Source organism: Chiloscyllium plagiosum, chromosome 12, assembly GCF_004010195.1.
Source record: "Chiloscyllium plagiosum isolate BGI_BamShark_2017 chromosome 12, ASM401019v2, whole genome shotgun sequence".
In the NCBI taxonomy this organism is placed as follows: domain Eukaryota; kingdom Metazoa; phylum Chordata; class Chondrichthyes; order Orectolobiformes; family Hemiscylliidae; genus Chiloscyllium; species Chiloscyllium plagiosum.
This window is the reverse complement of record NC_057721.1, coordinates 54,882,997-54,902,231: the sequence shown is the minus strand read 5'-3', so window position 1 is coordinate 54,902,231 and position 19,235 is coordinate 54,882,997. Positions and strand designations below refer to the sequence as shown.

At 44.2% G+C, this 19,235-nt stretch overlaps 1 pseudogene; it reads left to right on the top strand.

The window, feature by feature from the left end:
- Window positions 1-19,235, top strand: part of LOC122555522 — a 43,341-nt pseudogene that overhangs the window by 6,285 nt on the left and 17,821 nt on the right.

Here is a 19,235-nt window from a genome sequence, read left to right as displayed (position 1 = left end):
ATAATGTACAGGGATGTGTAGCTTAGGTGTGTTAGCCATGGGAAATATCAGGCTACAGGGAAAGTATAGGTCTGGTTGGGAGGATCGATATGGACTTGTTGGGCTGAATGGCCTGTTTCCGCATTGTCATGATTCCATGAAGTCTGGCAGCATCTGTGGAGGGAAATCAGAGTTAATCAGACTTTTCTGGTCTGGGACTCTTCTTCAGTACTCATGCTGCCAGACCTATTGTGCTCTTCCAGCAATTTCTGTCTTTGTTACAGATGGCTAAGATGGCTGGGCAGCATTCGAGGAGCAGGAGAATCGACGTTTCGGGCTTAAGCTCTTCTTCAGGGCTTATGTCCTGAAGAAGGGCTTATGCCCGAAACATCGATTCTCCTGCTCCTCGGATGCTGTCTGGCCTGCTGTGTTTTTGCAGCATGACATTTTTCAACTCTGGTACTCCAGCCTCTGCAGTCCTCACTTTCTCCATTCTAAGATGGCTGACAAGTCCGATGCATGATCTGCAAACTCTATGATCTTGGTGTTTAAAGGATTGAATCATTGAGTTACTCAGAGGGTGCTGTGTGCTCCATCACTATCTTGACTTTGGCCTCAACATTCTCTGATCAAAGTCATCCAATCACTCATTGCTTCCCTGAAAGCCTGTTCTCCATTCTGAGTGGTAGTGAGGTAGGCTCATTGAGAAACCCTTCACATCATGCGTCGATAATATCATTGAAGCAACTCCTCTACTCTCCTGGGAATCTCTTGCCGTGACGTTCAGAGAAAAGCAGTTGCTCAGGAACTTGGTGTCAGGTTTGTGAATGAAATGACACACTCAGTGAAGCTGGTTCTGGGTGATGACTGCTGTTTACACTGGGAATGTTGGTTAGGGGCAAAAGGCTGGCAACTCATTTACAGAATTTAGTGGAGTCAGTGGTAACTGTAAAATTCAAATTGTTACTATTGGTTTGAGAAATAATAGAGCAAAACATATTCTTCTGTCTACATTCACTTGTTACATTAATACAATGACTTCATTTATCATATATTTACATCTACAGTCGCATCAACCTCAAGCAGCCCATTTTACCCAGTGGCACAGGATACATAACGGTAGAGCCTTCACCTTGACCAAGTAAGTTAATTTTACATCTATAAATATAGACTTGGTATATCAGAGGAAGTATAAATTGTCATATGAGGTAGTTGAACTGAAAGGATTAACTCTGAACCTTTGGGATAGCTCCTCCCATTGATATATAAATGATTGTCTCGGGGAGCAGCAAGCCAATTGCAAATCACTAGCTCAACCCTCTACAATCATGTCACACAAAAACAGCTGTGCCCTTTCAGAAACAACAATGTCTTTTACATTGTGTAATAGAGTTCACCAGTTAGCTGTAGTTAACCTGAAGCTCATATAACCTGTTATTATGTATAATAAACTACTTCTTGTCACTCAAATTCAGGCCTTTTCTATTATGGTTAACCCTTCATCACTTAATACTGGTAAGCATCATAGTCTAACATTAAAAGAAGGATTAGTGCCAGAAGTTTTATTCTCATCACTTCCAAAGTAGTGGCAAGCTGCACAGAGAGTGCTGTCTCTTACAACCTGGTGTTTGGGGATATAGATTCCTGTCTTCAAATCTAAATAAACTATTGGGAAAAAGGATCTAAATGATCTGAAAAGAAAAAAGTGGTCTTCAGACAATAAGTGAGTAGTCACTCTAAGAGTGTATCAGTGTTAAAAAGACAGTCAGCCTCTGTAACAGTTGCAGCTCAAGCTGCACTCAGTCAGTCTGGACTGGAAAAGTTGCAGTAAAATGCAGCCTTTCTTTTAAAGCTCGAAACAGCCAAAACCACAGGTTTTCACATGTGAAAATGTTAGTAAGGACTAGAAAGTGTTGTTTGTCTCAAGGTTAATACACAATATACCATTACGGAAAAAAGTGAAAGAACTTCAGATGATGAAAATCTGAAACAAAAACAGAAATTGCTGGCAAATCTCAGCAGGTCTGGCAGCAGCTGTGGAGAGAAATCAGAGTTAACGTTTCAGATCCAGTGACCCTTCTTCAGAACTGTATGTAATCCTGAGTAAATATGAACTGGTCCCAGAGGCAAATTGTTAAAATTATCAAACCTTCCATTACTGGCCTCAACAAACTTATATTGAGTTCCAAAGGGCTAATGTACTTTATTTCAAGTTGTTTTCAGGGATTTAAGTTAGATCACACCAATTAGAACCTCAGAGATGTGATTCTCCTTATGTTCAAAATCTTTCTTCCAGTTTCCATAAAATCTGAGAGAGTCATAGAGCCACAGCACGGAAACAGACACTTCACTCCAACAAGTCCATGCCACACGTAATTCCAAATTAAATGATTGCCACCTCCCCCCTCCTGGGCAAAAGTGAGGACGGCAGGTACTGAAAATCAGAGTCTTGATTAGAGTAGTGATGGAAAAGCACTGCAGGTCAGGCAGCATCCGAGGAGCAGGAAAATCGACGTTTCGGGCAATAGCTCTTCACCTGCCTGCTCCTGGCCCATATGGAATAACAGTCTCCAAAGCCAAGCAGTGGGCCATCATCACAGATGACTGTGAATTAATACACAGAACCCACCAGCTTCCCATTTTGGTTTCTTGTTTTAAATGTCATGGATTTATCTGTCTTTCTCCTCCAGAACTTAACTTTTCTCATCAGCCTGTTTTATCTTAACATTGGTGTTCAAGAATGATACCTGGGCTGCAGGGAATATGTTTGAGGAAAAATTACATAAACTATGGATATTTTCTCTAGAATTTAGAAATTTGAGGAGTGATCTGATTAAAGTCTTCAAGATATTAACAGGAAAAGACAGAGTAAATGAAAATAATCTATTTACACTGGCTGGGGCTTCTAGAACTAGAGGCATAGTGCGGGACTTAGGGCAGGACCATTCAGGAGAGATGTTTGGAAGCATTTCAACACACAAATGGGGGTAGATATTTGGAATTCTCTTCCACAAAGCTCAATCAATTCAGGATCAATTGTTTATTTTAAATCTGAGATAGATAAAGTTTTGTTATGCAAAAGTATTAAGGGATATGTGCTAAAGTCAGGTGTGTCATATTAGGTCACAGATCAGCCATGATCTCATTGAATAGTAGAAAGGCTCAAAGGGTTGAATAGCCTACTTGTGTTCCCATGTTCCTTTGTAACACTGTCATTGTTCAGAGGGACCAGAGCAGTTAACACCATCTCTGGCTTGGGAAGGGGTGTTGACCACTGTCTAGTGAGAGAGAGGGTGATAAGCATTGCTGCTGGTGCTGGCATGATCACCAATGGATTTATAACAGTTAAACACCTCAGCAAGCTGTGAAAAGCTCTAAAACGTCTGTGCGTAAAGCTAGGGTAAGTATATGACAAACCTCCCAGATCTGTGTCTCTGGCCAATCGCACAGCAATCTCAGGATAGAGCCAACAATGAGAAGATTAAACTTGCTATTAGACTGTCAAGTGTGTGCCAGAAGTAGGTCATTCTGCCCATCAAGTCTGCTCTGCCATTCCATGAAGTCATGACTGATCTAATAATCCTCAACTCCACTTTCCTGCCTTACTCCAGTAACCCTTGATGCCCTAACCAAATAAAATTTTGTCCATCACAGCCTTTACTATAATTAACGATGCCTTCTGTGGGAAATAATTTGACAGTTTCACTCTATTGTTACCTGTGTTCTAAATGTGTAGTCCCTAACTCTGAGAATATATCCTCTAGTTCTAGCTTCTTCTAAAAGAGGAAACAACTATAGTGAAACCTCCAAAGAATCTAAATCTCCAAAACATGGATCAATAATATCATTTTTTACTCTTGTAAACTCCAGTGAGTATAGGCCTAACCTTCTCAATTTCTTCTCCAGACCCTGGGCTGACCTAATGAACCTTCTCTTGACTGCCTCTAGTGCCAGTATATCTTTCCTTAGATAAGGGAACTAAAACTGTGCACACTATTCCAGGTGTGGTCGAATGAATGTCTCGAATAGACTGAGCAAGACTTTTTTATACTTTGACTTTTGTACGTCATTCTCTTTTGGTATAAATGTCAACTTTCCATTTGCTGTCCCAATTACTAGCTGAAATTATAAGCCAACTTTTTATTATTTATGCATGACAACTCCCAATCCATTTGTGCTCCAGCTTTCTACAGTTTTTCTCCATTTAAATAATAAATGCTGGACAGACAGTAATGCTCAGTTTCCATAAATGAATTTTTAAAAATTCAGCTTCTCTATGCTTCTTGCCAAAGTTCCAAACCACTTTTTTCACATTATATTCCAGCTGCCATATTTGTGTCCACTCACTTAGCTTGTTGATATCTCTCTGCAGACTCTTTTCTATCATCCTCACCAGAGGCCTTCATATGTATCTCATTCACAAATCTGGCCATATTCACTTCCCTCAAAATCATTAATATAGACAAGAAATAATTGTGGACACAGAAATTGCTGAAGAAACTCAGCAGGTCTGGCAGAATCTGTGGACAGAAAACCGAGTGAAGACTTTGGAGTCAGTGACCCTTCTTCAGAATGCTTGGTAGCTAGGTAAAGGTTGGTATTTACGTAGAAGATGGGGTCAGGTGAGGGCTAAAAGATAGAACCCAAATAAGAGACTGACATTGCAAAATATATCGACAAAAATTTCAGTGAATTACTTCATTGAATCTTTGGAATCCATTGGTGCTTTCTCCTGTGCAAATGTGCTTTTATACATCAAGAATTACAGAACACAGCTTTGGCTGTAAAATATGCTTGAGTTACTCAAAATTGGTACAGACATGTGTGCATCCCAGGATTATGGACTGAATACATAATCAACACAGATATGCCAGAAAGTGTTCATATTCTCTACATTCTATAGCAAGGATAACAGGGACAGTCGAAAAGTGCTGCGTTGGAAAATCACAGCAAGTCAGGGAGCATCCGAGGAGCAGGAGAATCAACATTTCGGGCATAAGCCCTTCATCAGGAAGATGGTTGGGGGCAGGAATTGGGCCTGAGAGATAAATAGGAGGGTGGGGTGGGGCTATGGGGAAGGTAACTGGAGAGATGATAGGTAGATAGAGGTGGGGGTGATGATGATAGGTCGGGGGAACGGTGAAGTGGGAAGGTGGGAATGAAGATGGACAGGTAGGACATGTGCCAAGTTGGAAAATTGGATCTGGGATGAGATAGGGGAAGGGGCAATGTACAGTGTGTACTTGCAATTGCCAGTGAAAAGAACTTGGACTGGGGATTAATTCAAAGAAGCCAATGGTTAGGATGTGGGAATGAGGTGTTACTTTTATATTTTATTTACTGTTTTCTTTAATGGAGAAAGTTAAATATTCTAATAGACAGCCACATACACAACACACTATATTTAATGGAGCATGATCACATTTTCCAAATTTATTCTATTTAGTGGCCCCACCATTACCCAGATGAGCTGAGCTCTCCCAGTGCAGACCAAGCATTAACAGTGGGACTTCCTTCTCATGACAGCTCAGTGACAACAAGTGGTGTAGTTACCCACTGACAGCCTTGTTCAGAATATTACTCAGATTCGTTTTCTCACTGTGCATGTGTACTTCCTGTAGCACCAGCTAATGGTCCTCCTGGGATTGCCACTACCATGGAATCTGTGATTAACTGAATGACAATATATTGATAATTGAAGGTGTAGTGCATTGTAATTTTTCTGTCTTTTTCACTTTATTTTCAGCTCTGGGTCTTGGAGAATGTGTCCAGGGACAGCCCATTGTGTCACCATCTGGTTTTTATTATAAGGACTGATGGATGTCAACGATTTGCGATATTTACCACTTTGACACTCCTGCAAAAATGACAGACTGTCTTCGTCAAAAAAGAGTTTATCTGTTTGGAGATTCCACTATGCGTCACTGGTTTGAATACTTGATACAAACAGTTCCAGGTCAGGTGATTATTGTGTCTATCTGTTAGTTTCTATCGTTTTGTAATAATTTGAAAATCTGTCTGTATGACCTTGTGTGCATCCATCCGCCTGTCCATCTGTTAGCCTATCTCTGTCCGTTGATTTGTCTATCTTTCTTTATTATCATGTCTGCAGCATAGATTATATATGAAATACATATATGACATCTGAAATTTGTCAATTGCACTTGTTAATTTGTAAAAAGTATTCACTGTCTTCTATGACCAAGTCAATTTGTAACCAACTTATTGACTCCCAGTAGATCCCACGTGACCTAATCTTCTGGACAAGCCTATAATGACGGAACTTGTCAAATGCTTTCGTAAAGTCCATGTAGACAACATCGACTACCCTTGTCAATCGTCTTTCTCACTTCCTCAAAAACCTCAATGAAATTTGCGGGATGAGAATTTCCCCACACAGAGCCATGCTGACTATTCCTAATAAGTCAATTGTCTTCCAAATGCAAATAAATTGTGTCCCTCAGAATACTGTCCAAGCATTGTCGGGCTCACCAGACTATAAGTTCCTGGATTATCCCTATTGTCCTTCTTAAATGACATTGGCGATTCTCCAGCCCCTGGGACATCACCTGTGTCTAAGGAGTATACAAGCATCTCTGTCAGGCCCCAGCAATTGTCGCCCTTATCTCCCTCAGTATCCTGAGATAGATCCTATCTGACCCGGGGACATATTACTTGAATGTTTTTTCAGGACACACAACATCTACTCCTTCTTAACATCAACATGCCCTGGAATATTAACATACCCCTCCCTAATCTTACCATCATTCATGTCTTTCTGCTTGGTGAATACTGATGTGAAACACATATCAAGGACCACCCCCACTGCCACTGGATCCAAACATAATTTTCCTCCTTTGTCCTTGACTGGACCTACCCTTTCCCTGGTTACCCTCTTGATTTGATTTGAGTAATTATTTTGTTATAAAATGTCATGAAAAGTGTTGTACAGGGTCACTACTCTCTGGTGCCATGTTAAATAAATTAAAACATTGAATATAAATGCAGAAAAATAAAGAATTTTAAGAAGTATTCACCTTTAGAGCCCTTCTTGTTGAATTCTCCACCATGGGCCATGGACCTAGTGTTGAGAGTGAGGTGTTGGAAAGGCACAGCAGGTCAGGCTGCATCTGAGGAGCAGGAGAATCGACATTTCTGGCATAAGCCCTTCATCAAGAATGAGGTTTGTGTGTCGGGGAGTTAGAGAGTTGAAACTTTATTGCTGGAACAGCACAGCAGGTCAGGCAGCATCCAGGGAACAGGAGATTCGACGTTTCGGGCACAGGCCCTTCTTACGTCGAATCTCCTGTTCCCTGGATGCTGCCTGACCTGCTGTGCTGTTCCAGCAATAAAGTTTCAACTTTGATCTCCAGCATCTGCAGACCTCACTTTCTCCTCGGGGAGTTAGAGATAATTAGGAGGGAGGTGGGGTGAGGAGGAAGGTAGCTAAGAATGCAATCGGTAGATGAAGGTGAGGGAAAGGTGATAGGTTGGAGAGGAGGATGAAGCAGATAGATAGGAGAGGTGATGGACAGGTCAGGAGGGTGGTGCCGAGTTGTATACTTGGGACTAGGATAATTGACAATAGACAGCGAACAATAGGTGCAGGTGTAGGCCATAGGGCCCTTCGAGCCAGCACCACCATTCATTATGATCATGGCTGATCATCCACAATCAGTATCCTGTTCCTGCCTTATCCCCATAACCCTTGATTTCACTATCTTTAAGAGCTCTATCCATCTCTATCTTGAAAGTATCCAGAGACTTGGCCTCCATTGCCTTCTGGGGCAGATCATTCCATATATCTACCACTCCCTGGGTGAAGAAGTTTCTCCTCAACTCTGTTCTAAATGGCCTACTCCTTATTTTTAAACTGTGTTCTCTAGTTCTGGACTCACCCAGCAACGGAAATGGGCTTCCTGCCTCCAGAGTGTCTAATCCTTTAATAATCTTATACGTCTTAATCAGATCTCCTCTCATCCACGCCCAGTCGCTCCAATCTTTCAACATATGATAGTCCCGCCATTCTGGGAATTGACCTCGTGAACCTACGCTGCACTCCCTCAATAGCCAGAATGTCCTTCCTCAAATGTGGAGACCAAAACTGCATACAATATTGCAGGTGCAGTCTCACCAGGGCCGTGTACAGCTGCAGAAGGACCTCTTTGCTCCTCTACTCAATTTCTCTTGTTATGCCATTAGCTTTGTTCACTGCCTGCTGTACCTGCATGCTTGCTTTCATTGACAGATGTACAAGATCACCTAGATCTTGTTGTACTTCCCCTTTACCTAACTTGACTCCATTTAGATAGTAATCTGCCTTCCTGTTCTTGCCACCAAAGTGGATAACCATACATTTATTCACATTAAACTACATCTGCCAGGCATCCATCCACTCATCTAGCCTGTCCAAGTCATCCTATATTTTCATAACACCCTCCTCACATTTCACCCTGCCACCCAGCTTTGTGTCATCAGCAAATTTGCTAATATTACTTTTAATGCCTTCATCTATGTCATTAATGTGTATTGTAAACAGCTGTGGTCCCAGCATCGAATCTTGTTGTACCCCACTGGTCACTCCCTGCCATTCCGAAAGGGATCCATTTATCATTACTCTTTTCCCATTACTCATTACTGTCAGCCAGCCAATTTTCGATCCAAGTCAGCATTTTGCCCCAAATACAATGTGCCCTAATTTCCTAATCTCCTATGTGGGACTTTATCAAAGGCTTTCTGAAAGTTCAGGTACACTACTTCCACTGGCTCTCTCTTGTCCATCTTCATAGTTACATCCTTAAAATATTCCAGAAGATTAGTCAAGCATGATTTCCCCTTCATAAATTCATGCTGACTCTGACCTATCCTGTTACTGCTATCCAAATGAGTCGTAATTTCATCTTTTATAATTGACTCCAGCATCTTTCCCACCACTGACGTCAGGCTGACCAGCCTTTAATTCCCTGTTTTCTCTCTCCCTCCTTTCTTGAAAAGTGGGACAACATTAGCCACCCTTCAATTCACAGGAACTGATCCTGAATCTATAGAACATTGGAAAATGATTACCAATGCGTCCACGATTTCTAAAGCTACCTCCCTAAGTGCCCTGGGATGTAGACCATCAGGTCCCGGGGACTTATCAGCCTTCAGACCTAACAGTCTATCCAACACCAATTCCTGCCTAATATAAATTCCCTTCAGTTCATCCATTACCCTGGGTCCTTCAGCCTCTATTACATCTGAGAGATTGCTTGTGTCTTCCCCAGTGAAGACAGATCCGAAGTACCTGTTCAACTCTTCTGCTATTTCCTTGTTCCCATAATAAATTCACCCATTTCTGATACCTAAAGAAGCTTTTACTATCCTCCTTTATATTTTTGGCCAGTTTACTTTCGTATCTCATTTCTTCTCCGCGTATTGCCTTTTTAGTTATCCTCTCTTGCTCTTTAAAAATTTCCCAGTCCTCCAGTTTCCCGCTCATCTTTGCTATGTTATACTTCTTCTCTTTTATCCTTATACAATCCTTAGCTTCCCTCATCAGCCACGGCCACCTCTGCCTCCCCTTTGGATCTTTCTTCCCCTTTAGAATGAACTGATCCTGCACCTTCTGCATTATATCCAGAAAACCTGCCATTGTTGTTTCACTGTCATCCCTGCTAGGGTATTGAACTATTGAACATTGGCCAGCTTTGCTGTCATAGCTCCATAGTTCCCTTTGTTCAACTACAATATTGACACTTCCGATTCTCCCTTCTCCCACTCAAACTGCAGATTAAAACTTATCATAATATGGTCATTAACTTCTAATGGCACCTTTACTTCGAGGTGTCTGATCAAATCCGGTTCGTTGCACAACACCAGATCCAGAATTACCTTCTCCCTGGTAGGCTCCAGTACAAGCTGGTCTGAGAATCCATCTCAGAGGCACTCCACAAACTCCTTTTCTTAGGGTCCAGTACCATCCTGACTCTCCCAGTCTACCTGCATGTTGAAATCCCCATAACAATTGTAGTAATACCTTTGCAACAGGCCAATTTCAGCTCCTTATTCAACTTACACCCTACATCTGGACTACTGTTTGGGGGCCTGTAGATAACTCCCATTAGGGTTTTTCTACCCCCTAGAATTTCTCAGCTCTATTCATACTGATTCTGCATCTCCTGATTTATGTCCCCCCCCGCCCCCCCTCCTCACCAATAGGACCACTCCACCCCCTCTGCCCATCAGTCTTTCGATAGTACGTAGAGCCTTGAATATTCTTTTCCTAGGCCCTGTCCACTTGAAGCCACGTCTCAGTCATACCCACAACATCGTACCTGCCAATTTCCAACTGAGCCTCAAACCCATCCACCTTATCTCTTATGTTTTGTGCATTCATTTATAATATTTTTAATTTGTTACTCCCCTCACCCTTCCTATCAATCCCTATTTCACTTGACCATACTGTATGATCCATTCTTGAGTTTTCTGCGCCGTTGATTCTGTTGTCTTTCTGAACTTCTCTTATTCTCACTTTCCCTTTAACTTGCTTCTTAAATTTCCAGTTTTTCCCCTCCCCCCCCTACTACTTAGTTTAAACATACCTGTGTTGCAGTGGCAAACCTGCCTGTCAGAATGCCGGTCCCCCACCTATTAAGGTGCAACCTGTCCCTCTTGTATAATTTATCTTGACTGCAAAATATACCCCAGTGATCCAAGAATTTAAATCCTTGCTTCGTCCACCAGTTCCTCAGCCACACATTCAAGTCCATTATCTCCCTGTTCCCGCCCTCTCCAGCCCGAGGAACTGGAAGCAAACCGGAGATAACCACCCTTGAAGTCCTGCTTTTCAGCCTTCTTCTGAATTCTCTGAAGTCCTCTTCTTCTTCCCGACGTCATTTGTGCCGACATGCGCCACCTCTGGCTCTTCACCTTCACCCTTGAGGATTCCCTGCACTGTGTCTGTGATATCCTGGATCCTGGCATCAGGAAGGCAACACACCATACTCAAATCCCGGCTGTTGCCGCAGAAACCCCTTTCTGTCCCTCTCACTGTGGAATTCCCTATTACCACGGCTCTGCAGGATGCCTGACTCCTCAGCCTTGCCTCCACGCCAACATTCGATTGGCAGACCTGTCCGCCTCCAGACTGGCAGTGTTGTCTGTCTCGACAGTTTTCAAGAGAGTCAACCTGTTCACGAGAGGTACTTCCCCCGGGGTCTCTTATACTACAATCATCTCTTCCTTGCTCATTGTCATCTCCCTTCTCTCTTCTGGTATGCTCAGTATAATGACCTCGCTGAAGGTCCAGAAAATTCTCATTCTCTCGGATGAGCTTGAGGTCATCTAGTTCTTTCTTCAGTGCTGCAAAATGCTCCTTCAGAAGCTGAATATGTACACCCTTTCCACAGCTATAGGAGCCAGAGACACCATCAGTGTCCCTGACCTCCCACATCATACACGCTGCACACTGAATCATGTAGACATGTCTACACCCCCTTCAACTGTGGTGTAATCTCCTCACTCAGCCTCTTTGCCAAAGACTCCTGCGCCATAGACTCACTTTTCTCACCAGACACTTCCCTCGAGCCCCTTTTTTTTGTCGGTGAGTCTATTGACTCTTAATTAGGTTAGAGGAGGGGGATGGGGGCAGGTCCTACTATGCAGGACCTGGGACCTAGAACACACCTACTTAAATAGCACTCGCTAGTCTTCCCATCAGCCTCTGTGCTCCGACCTCACTTCTGCCCAGCTCCCGCCACTCTCTGCTGCAAAAAATGACCACTGGCTTCGAGGTAAGTATTTAAATAGCATTCACTAACCTTCCCAACAGCCTGTGTTCTGTGGATAATGTGTGTGTGTGTGGGGTGGGGGGGGTGGGGGGGGGGGTGGGGGGGCAGAGGTGGTGGAATGAGGAAACCAGTGAAATCCACATTGTGTTGATCCACATTGACCCATCGCCAGACACCTGGAGGAAGAACGCCTTGGGACCCTGCAACCACGCTGGATCAATATGGATTTCACCTGTTTCCTCATTTTCCCTCCCCCCACATTATTCCAGCCCCAAGCCTCCAACTCAGCACCGCCCTCCTGACCTGTCCATCACCTGTCCTATCTATCTGCTCTATCCTTCTCTACAACCTATCACCTTTTCCCTCACTTTCATCAATCTATTGCATTCTTAGCTACTGTATCCTCAATCCCACCCCCCTCCCATTTATCTTTTAGCTCCCCAGCCCACAAGCCTCATTCTTGATGAATGGCTTATACTGGAAATGTTGATTCTGCCTGACTTGCTGTACCTTTCCAGCACCACACTCTCAACTCTGGTCTACAGCATCTGCAGTCCTCACTTTCTCCATGGGCCTAGTGGTCAGGCACAAGTCCTCTTTACCATGCTGCTGTTGAAATGGAAGTTGCCACTCTTGGGTGCCATCTCTCCTCCACTGATGTCATTGTCCAATGAATCCTCACTGGGCCTTGACAATGCAGATGCTACCAATGCCGCTGGGTACCGCACTGACCCAAACCCGACTCTGCTGTTGGTGCCATGAGTCTGCTTTGGGCATACCTTGCCAATGCAGCTGCAGCCAATTCTACAGGGTTTTGTACTGGGCCCAAACTCCCTCTACCTCAGCCTGTATGAGTCTGCGCTGAATGCAGAAGCTGCTGCCAACCTAAACTCACCTCTGACACCATCGCCATGAGTCTGTGCTTGGCCCACACTTGTCCTTATATAATGGTTTGGGATTCTGCTTCATGCTACCTTCCAAGAATATTTCCTGGTCTCTTTCAGCAACCTCCCAATTCCTTGTTTAAGCTCTTCCCTGCTTCCTTTATATTCATCAATGGCCTTGTCTGATTTCAGTTTCTTCATCCTTATAGAAGCATCTTTTTTTTCTTTTTCACTAAATTTGCAATATCTCTTGTCATCCAGGGTTCCTGAATATTGCCATCCTTATCGTTCATCCTCATCGGAACATACTGGTCCTAATCAACTGATCTTTATCGGACTCCTGCCTGTCAGGTGTGGTCATATCCTCAAACCGCCACCCACAATCTAATTTCTTTGCTTCCTGTAATCCTGTTGTAATTACCCTTCCCCCAGTTTAGCACCTCCACTTGAAGCCAAGTTTTATCCTGATCCATAACCATCTGAACAGTTACAGAAATATGATCACTGCTAAAGCTCTCCCATTGAAACTTTGATCACCTGGTCAGGCTGTTACCCCAAGTCAAGGTCTCCTACAGGCCCTTCCCTAGTTGCACTGTCTATATATTGTTTCAATAAACCCTGCTGGATGCAGCTAACTAATTCTGCCCCATCTAAGCGCCTGGCACTATGGGAGACCCAGTCACTACTGGGGAAGTTGAATCTACCCACTGCAATAACTCCGTTGTTTTTACATCCTTCCATGATCTGCATATATATATCTGTTTTTCTATCTCCTACTGGCTATTGGGAGGCCTATATTATAACCCCATCATAGCGATTGCATCATTCTTATTGCTGAATTATACCCATGTTGCCTCACTAGATGAGCCCTCCAAGATGTCCTGTCAGTGTCACCTGTGACATTCTCCTTAATCAGTAATTCAACTCCTCTACCTCTTTTACATCCCTCTGTATCACTCTTGAAACATCTAAGATCTTGAATATTGAGCTGCCTACACTGCCCTTCTTCCAATCAAGTTTCTGTAATGGCTACAATGTCACTGTTCTGTGTTCTAAACCAGGCTGTAAGCACACCTCCCTTACCTTTTCCTCCTTGTACAGTATTATAATAGATACACTTCAGACTGCCAGTCTGTTTGTGTTCATTTAGCTGCCCTGCCTGTTCTTCTTATTGGATGTACCTGACTCAAGCTCTACCTTCTCCCCAGTCACTTCACATGCTGACCTACCATTCTGCCCCTGCCACATGTGGATAAACCGTCCCAAGCGGCACTCCCAAACCTCCCCACAAGGACATTGGTGACCCTCCAATTTAGGTGCAGCCATCCTTCTTGTACAGGTCCATCCTCCCTGGAAGAGATCCCATTGATCCAAATATCTGTCGTCTTCCTACACCAGCTCTGTAGCCACAGCTATATTATCTTCATATTTCTAGTATTATAATAGATGCACTTCAGACTGCCAGTCTGTTTGTGTTCATTTAGCTGCCCTGCCTGTTCTTCCTATTAGATGTACCTGACTCAAGCTCTACCTTCTCCCCAGTCACTTCACATGCTGACCTACCATTCTGCCCCTGCCACATGTGGATAAACCGTCCCAAGTGGCACTCCCAAACCTCCCCACAAGGACATTGGTGACCCTCCAATTTAGGTGCAGCCATCCTTCTTGTACAGGTCCATCCTCCCTGGAAGAGATCCCATTGATCCAAATATCTGTCGTCTTCCTACACCAGCTCTGTAGCCACAGCTATATTATCTTCATATTTCTGGCTTCACTAGCACATGGCACAGGAAATAATCCTGAGGTTACACCCCTGAGGTCTTGCTTTTCAACTTCCTGCCTATCTCTCAAATTCCCTTTACAGGTCTTCATCATTCTTCCTGTTTGTGTCATTAATCCCAAAATGGATCATGTTCTCTGTCTGCTCACCCTCCCCTTTCAGAATGCTTTGTGCCTGCTCAGCCACTCCTACCATCCTCGAGTCTTGTTCATGGCCACAGAAACACCTATCTGTGCCCCTGACTGTAGAGTCCCTCATTACTAACACTTGCCTATACTTCGAACCATCCTGCGGTACAACAGAGCCAATCGGGGTGCCATTGATCTGGCTGCTACTGTTCCTTTCCCCTGCCAGGCTATCCAACCCCTCAGCAGTATCCAAAACAGTTTTACATGTATGAGAGAGTAGTAGCCACAGGAGACTCATGCATTGCCTGCCTGTCCTTCCTGGTGGTCACCCATCTATCCAGCTGAACGTTTGGTGTGACCACATCCCTGAAACTCCTACCTACCCAACTTATTGCCTCCTGTAGGCTCCGCAGTGAGTCCAATTGCCACCCCAATTCATGCAGTCTGAAAGGAGCTGCATATGGACACACTTCCTGCAGACATCATTGTCAGGAATATTTGACTTTTTCCTGATCTCCCACATCTAACAGGAGAAGCACGTCACTCCAATAACTGTCTTTACAATCCCTCCAGAAACAATTGCACTTCTAGTAAAACTAAACTTTTGGTTTGTAGAAATAGCTGCACCTCTAGCTAAACTATTCCAGAACAGCTACAATTCTGGCATCTTTCCGATAATGTGGAAGTGTGACTATGAATGTCCAGTCCACAAAAAGCAGAACAAATCTGATCCAGCCAATTATTATCCCATATTATCAACAGCAGTATCAAGTAGCACTTAGTAAACAATGACTTATTTACTGACACTTAGTTTAGATGCTGCCTGGAACACTGGAACATCACAACATTGGGTCAAATGTGGATAAGAGTGCTGAATTCCAAGGTGAGGTGTCATCATTGCCTTTGACACCAAAGTAGCACTTGACTTAGTATAACACCAATAGATCCTAAAAGAATTGATATTAAACCTACTACAACAGAAGATCATTGGGGATTTTGGTAACCATCTCGGCCCCAGGATATCACTTCCCAGCACAATGCCCTGGCATCCCCTATACCTTCAGTTGCTTCATCAATTACCTTTTGTAAGAACCCCATTTCCACAGGTTCAGGCTTTTACTGCAAATGCCAATAGTTCACAGCAACTTGAATAATGATCGACAAAATGTAATACCCCTTTACTAGATTAGATTCCCTACAGTATGGAAACAGTCCATTTGGCCTTTATTGCTCAGATTATTGAGTACAGGAGTTGGGAGGTCATGTTGCGGCTGTACAGGACATTGGTTAGGCCACTGTTGGAATATTGCGTGCAATTCTGGTCTCCTTCCTATTGGAAAGATGTTGTGAAACTTGAAAGGGTTCAGAAAAGATTTACAAGGATGTTGCCAGGGTTGGAGAATCTGAGCTACAGGGAGAGGCTGAACAGGCTGGGGCTATTTTCCCTGGAGGCTGGTACAATTGCAACATTTAAGTGGCATTTGGATGGTATATGAATAGGAAGGGTTTGGAGGGATATGGGCCGGGTGCTGGCAGGTGGGACTAGATTGGGTTGGGATATCTGGTCAGTATGGACTGGTTGGACCGAAGGGTCTGTTTCCATGCTGTACATCTCTATGACTCTATGACTCTAAGTCCACACTGACCCTCTGAAGAGTAATCCACCCAGACCTATTCCCCTACCCTATGTTTACCCCTGACTAATGCACCTAACACTACAGGCAATTTAATGTGATCAATTCACCTGACCTGCACATCTTTGGATTGTAGGAAGAAAGTGGAGCACCCAGAGGCAACCCATGCAATCATGGGGAGAATGTGCAAACTCCACACAGACAGTCACCCGAGGTGGGAATCAAACCCGGGTCCCTGGCGATGTAAGGCAGCAGTGCGAACCACTGAGCCACCATACTGCCCTGAAGTACTGAGCCACAGTCAAACTCACAATGACACTGTTTGCTAAAAAGTAGTAAGAGCTCGGGTCTTACTTTTGAGGTCCTCATCTTTAACTTCTCTCCTAGTTCTTTGAATTCTTCTTTCAGGACCTCATCTTTTTTTTCACTTACATCATTGGTGCCTAGATGCACCCTGACAACTGGCTGTTCACCCTCCCCTTTCAGAATGCTCTGCAGCCGATCGGTGACATCCCTGACCCGAGCACCTGGGAGGCAACATACCATCCGGGAGTCTCATTTTTGGCCACCGAACCGCCTATCTACTTCCCTTACACTAGAATCCCCGATGACTACAGCCCTACGAGTCTTTTTCCCAGCCTTCTGAATAGCAGTGCCCACTACAGTGCCATGATCCTGGCAACTGCTGTCCTCCCCTGGTGAGCCATCTCCCCCAGCAGTATCCAAAATGGTATACCTGCTTTGGAGGGAGATGTCTGCAGGGGACACCTGCACTGCCTTCTGACTCTATCTCTGCCTTTTGGTCACCCATTCACTGTCTCCCTCAGCAATTCTAACCTGTCGTGTGACCAATTCACTAACCGTGCTATCCATGACCTCCTCAGTATCACAGATACTCTGCAGCTCTAGACCCATCATGTGGTCAAACAAGAGCTGCAGCTGTACACACTTCTTGCAAGTGTATGAGTCAGGGACTTCAGCCACGTCCCTGAGCTCCCACATCAAGCAAGAGGCACATGCCACGGGTCTGAGATCCCCTGCCATTGTCAGCCTAAGCTTTAACTCAACTAACTAATACCAAACAATGCACTTAAATATATAAAAGCAAAGAAAGAAACCTTACTTTACAGAGTCCTTTTCTTCAGATTAGAGGAGGATGGGGGGGAGGGAGATACTACACGCATAGTATCTTGGTTGAGCTGCTGCTCAAATAAATACTAAGTCCTTACCTTCCCAGAAACCTCCTGGTCCCAACGTCACCAGTGCTCTTTCTCCCGCTGCTCCCGGACAGGAAAAAGTGTAATCTTGTAAATAAATTTCTGTCTGTTTTAAAATCTAGTTGGCAACCTAGCTAACTTACTCCGGGTAATGTTCACTGTACACTTACTGAAACTAATTGCAAAGTTATGGTCTGGGCTGCCTGCTTAAGAATGTTTTGAGTGGTCTGGCCTAGTCCATAACAAATTGGGGGATCTTTGCGGGATTTTAAACAGCGAGTGATAGGTGCTAGTATCTTTATTTTATGTGTTGGTTTTCTTGGGTAGACAAAGCTTGGGATAGTAATAGCTCTTTGCAATAAAGAAAAGCATACCAAACGCCTTCTTCACTCTCCTATCTACCTGCAACTCCATTTTCAAGGAGCTATGAACCTGTACTCTGTCGGACTTTGGCTCAATCTACCAACTTACTTTCTTCTATGTGTGAGCCCAGTCCTGCATGTTCTTTAAATGAAGCAATAGGAGAAGATATTCGGTCTCACACTCTTAATTTATTTTAAACAGTAAGTGGATAAAGCATTCAGAGCTCTGGGTCTAAACCTTTTTGTCCCTGACAAACTAAAGTGTGCCAGTTCAAAAAGTAAGACCTATTCCTGTCCCTGAGCCAGTCTTTTATACTATAAAAAACGTCATGCAATCACTGATGTGGGATTATCTTTTGATTGGCTGTTGATCTGACTCCATTCTCTGCCTCCTTACGTTCCCGGATGTCCGACCCCACGTGACCTTGTTTTGCCCGCGAAACGGAGAACCACGTGACCCCCTGCACGCCTCCGGCGCGTGAAACGAGAGCATCACATGACCCCCGCACGCCTCCGGCGCGTGAAACAGAGCATCACGTGACCCCTGCACGCCTCCGGCGCGTGAAACGAGAGCATCACGTGACCCCCGCACGCCTCCGGCGCGTGAAACAGAGCATCACGTGACCCTGTTTTGCAACGGAGCGGAGCACCACGTGACCTTGTTGTGCACGCGCGCATAATGGAGCATCCCCAAAGGCTTCCGAATGCCAAGTATATTTACACTCGCAGCCAGCCATATATTTATAAGTAAGTCATATATTTACAACTCCCCCTTTTGGTCTCATGAAAATGAGACCAACAAACCAGTTATATACATCATATTCGCTCTCCGATACATAGTTTTCCCTTCTTGCCAGAGCCATGGTTTCCGTCTCCAACTGGTAGGGCGGGGGACCTTCCCTTCAATTGTGTGATGATTACCCCCTGCAGTCTGACCGCATGGGATCTCCCCTCCACCACCCTGTTAGGTCCTGTCCACCTTGGGTCCGACCACTTCCGTATGATCACCTTCAGCAGGACCCAGTCCGTGGTTGGTGTCACCTGGCTCTGTCGGTCCCCCTTTTCCAATCCAACCTGTTTGGAGAAAGCTGACACCAAAGCTGTTAGTTGATCATAATAAGGTTTGTACCTTATAGAGGCTCCTTCTTCCTCTAACATCTGTATTCCAGCTCCTGGTCCCAGGAACTGCTGCCCTGTTGTTAGCTCGTACGGGGCAAACCCTATGATGGAGTTTACTGAACTTCTAATGGACAGTAAAGCTAAGGGTAGGGCATCCACCCAGCTTAACTTTGTTTGTGCACACACTTTTCCTATTTTTCCTTTTATGGACTGATTCATTCTTTCCACTTTTCCCTGTGACTGAGGATGGTACACTGTTCCAAATGCATGTTTCAGTCCTAAAGCTGCTTCAACTTCTTGCAGGTCCTTATTCTTAAAATGTGTGCCATTATCTGACCTGACTCTCTTTGGAAACCCATGC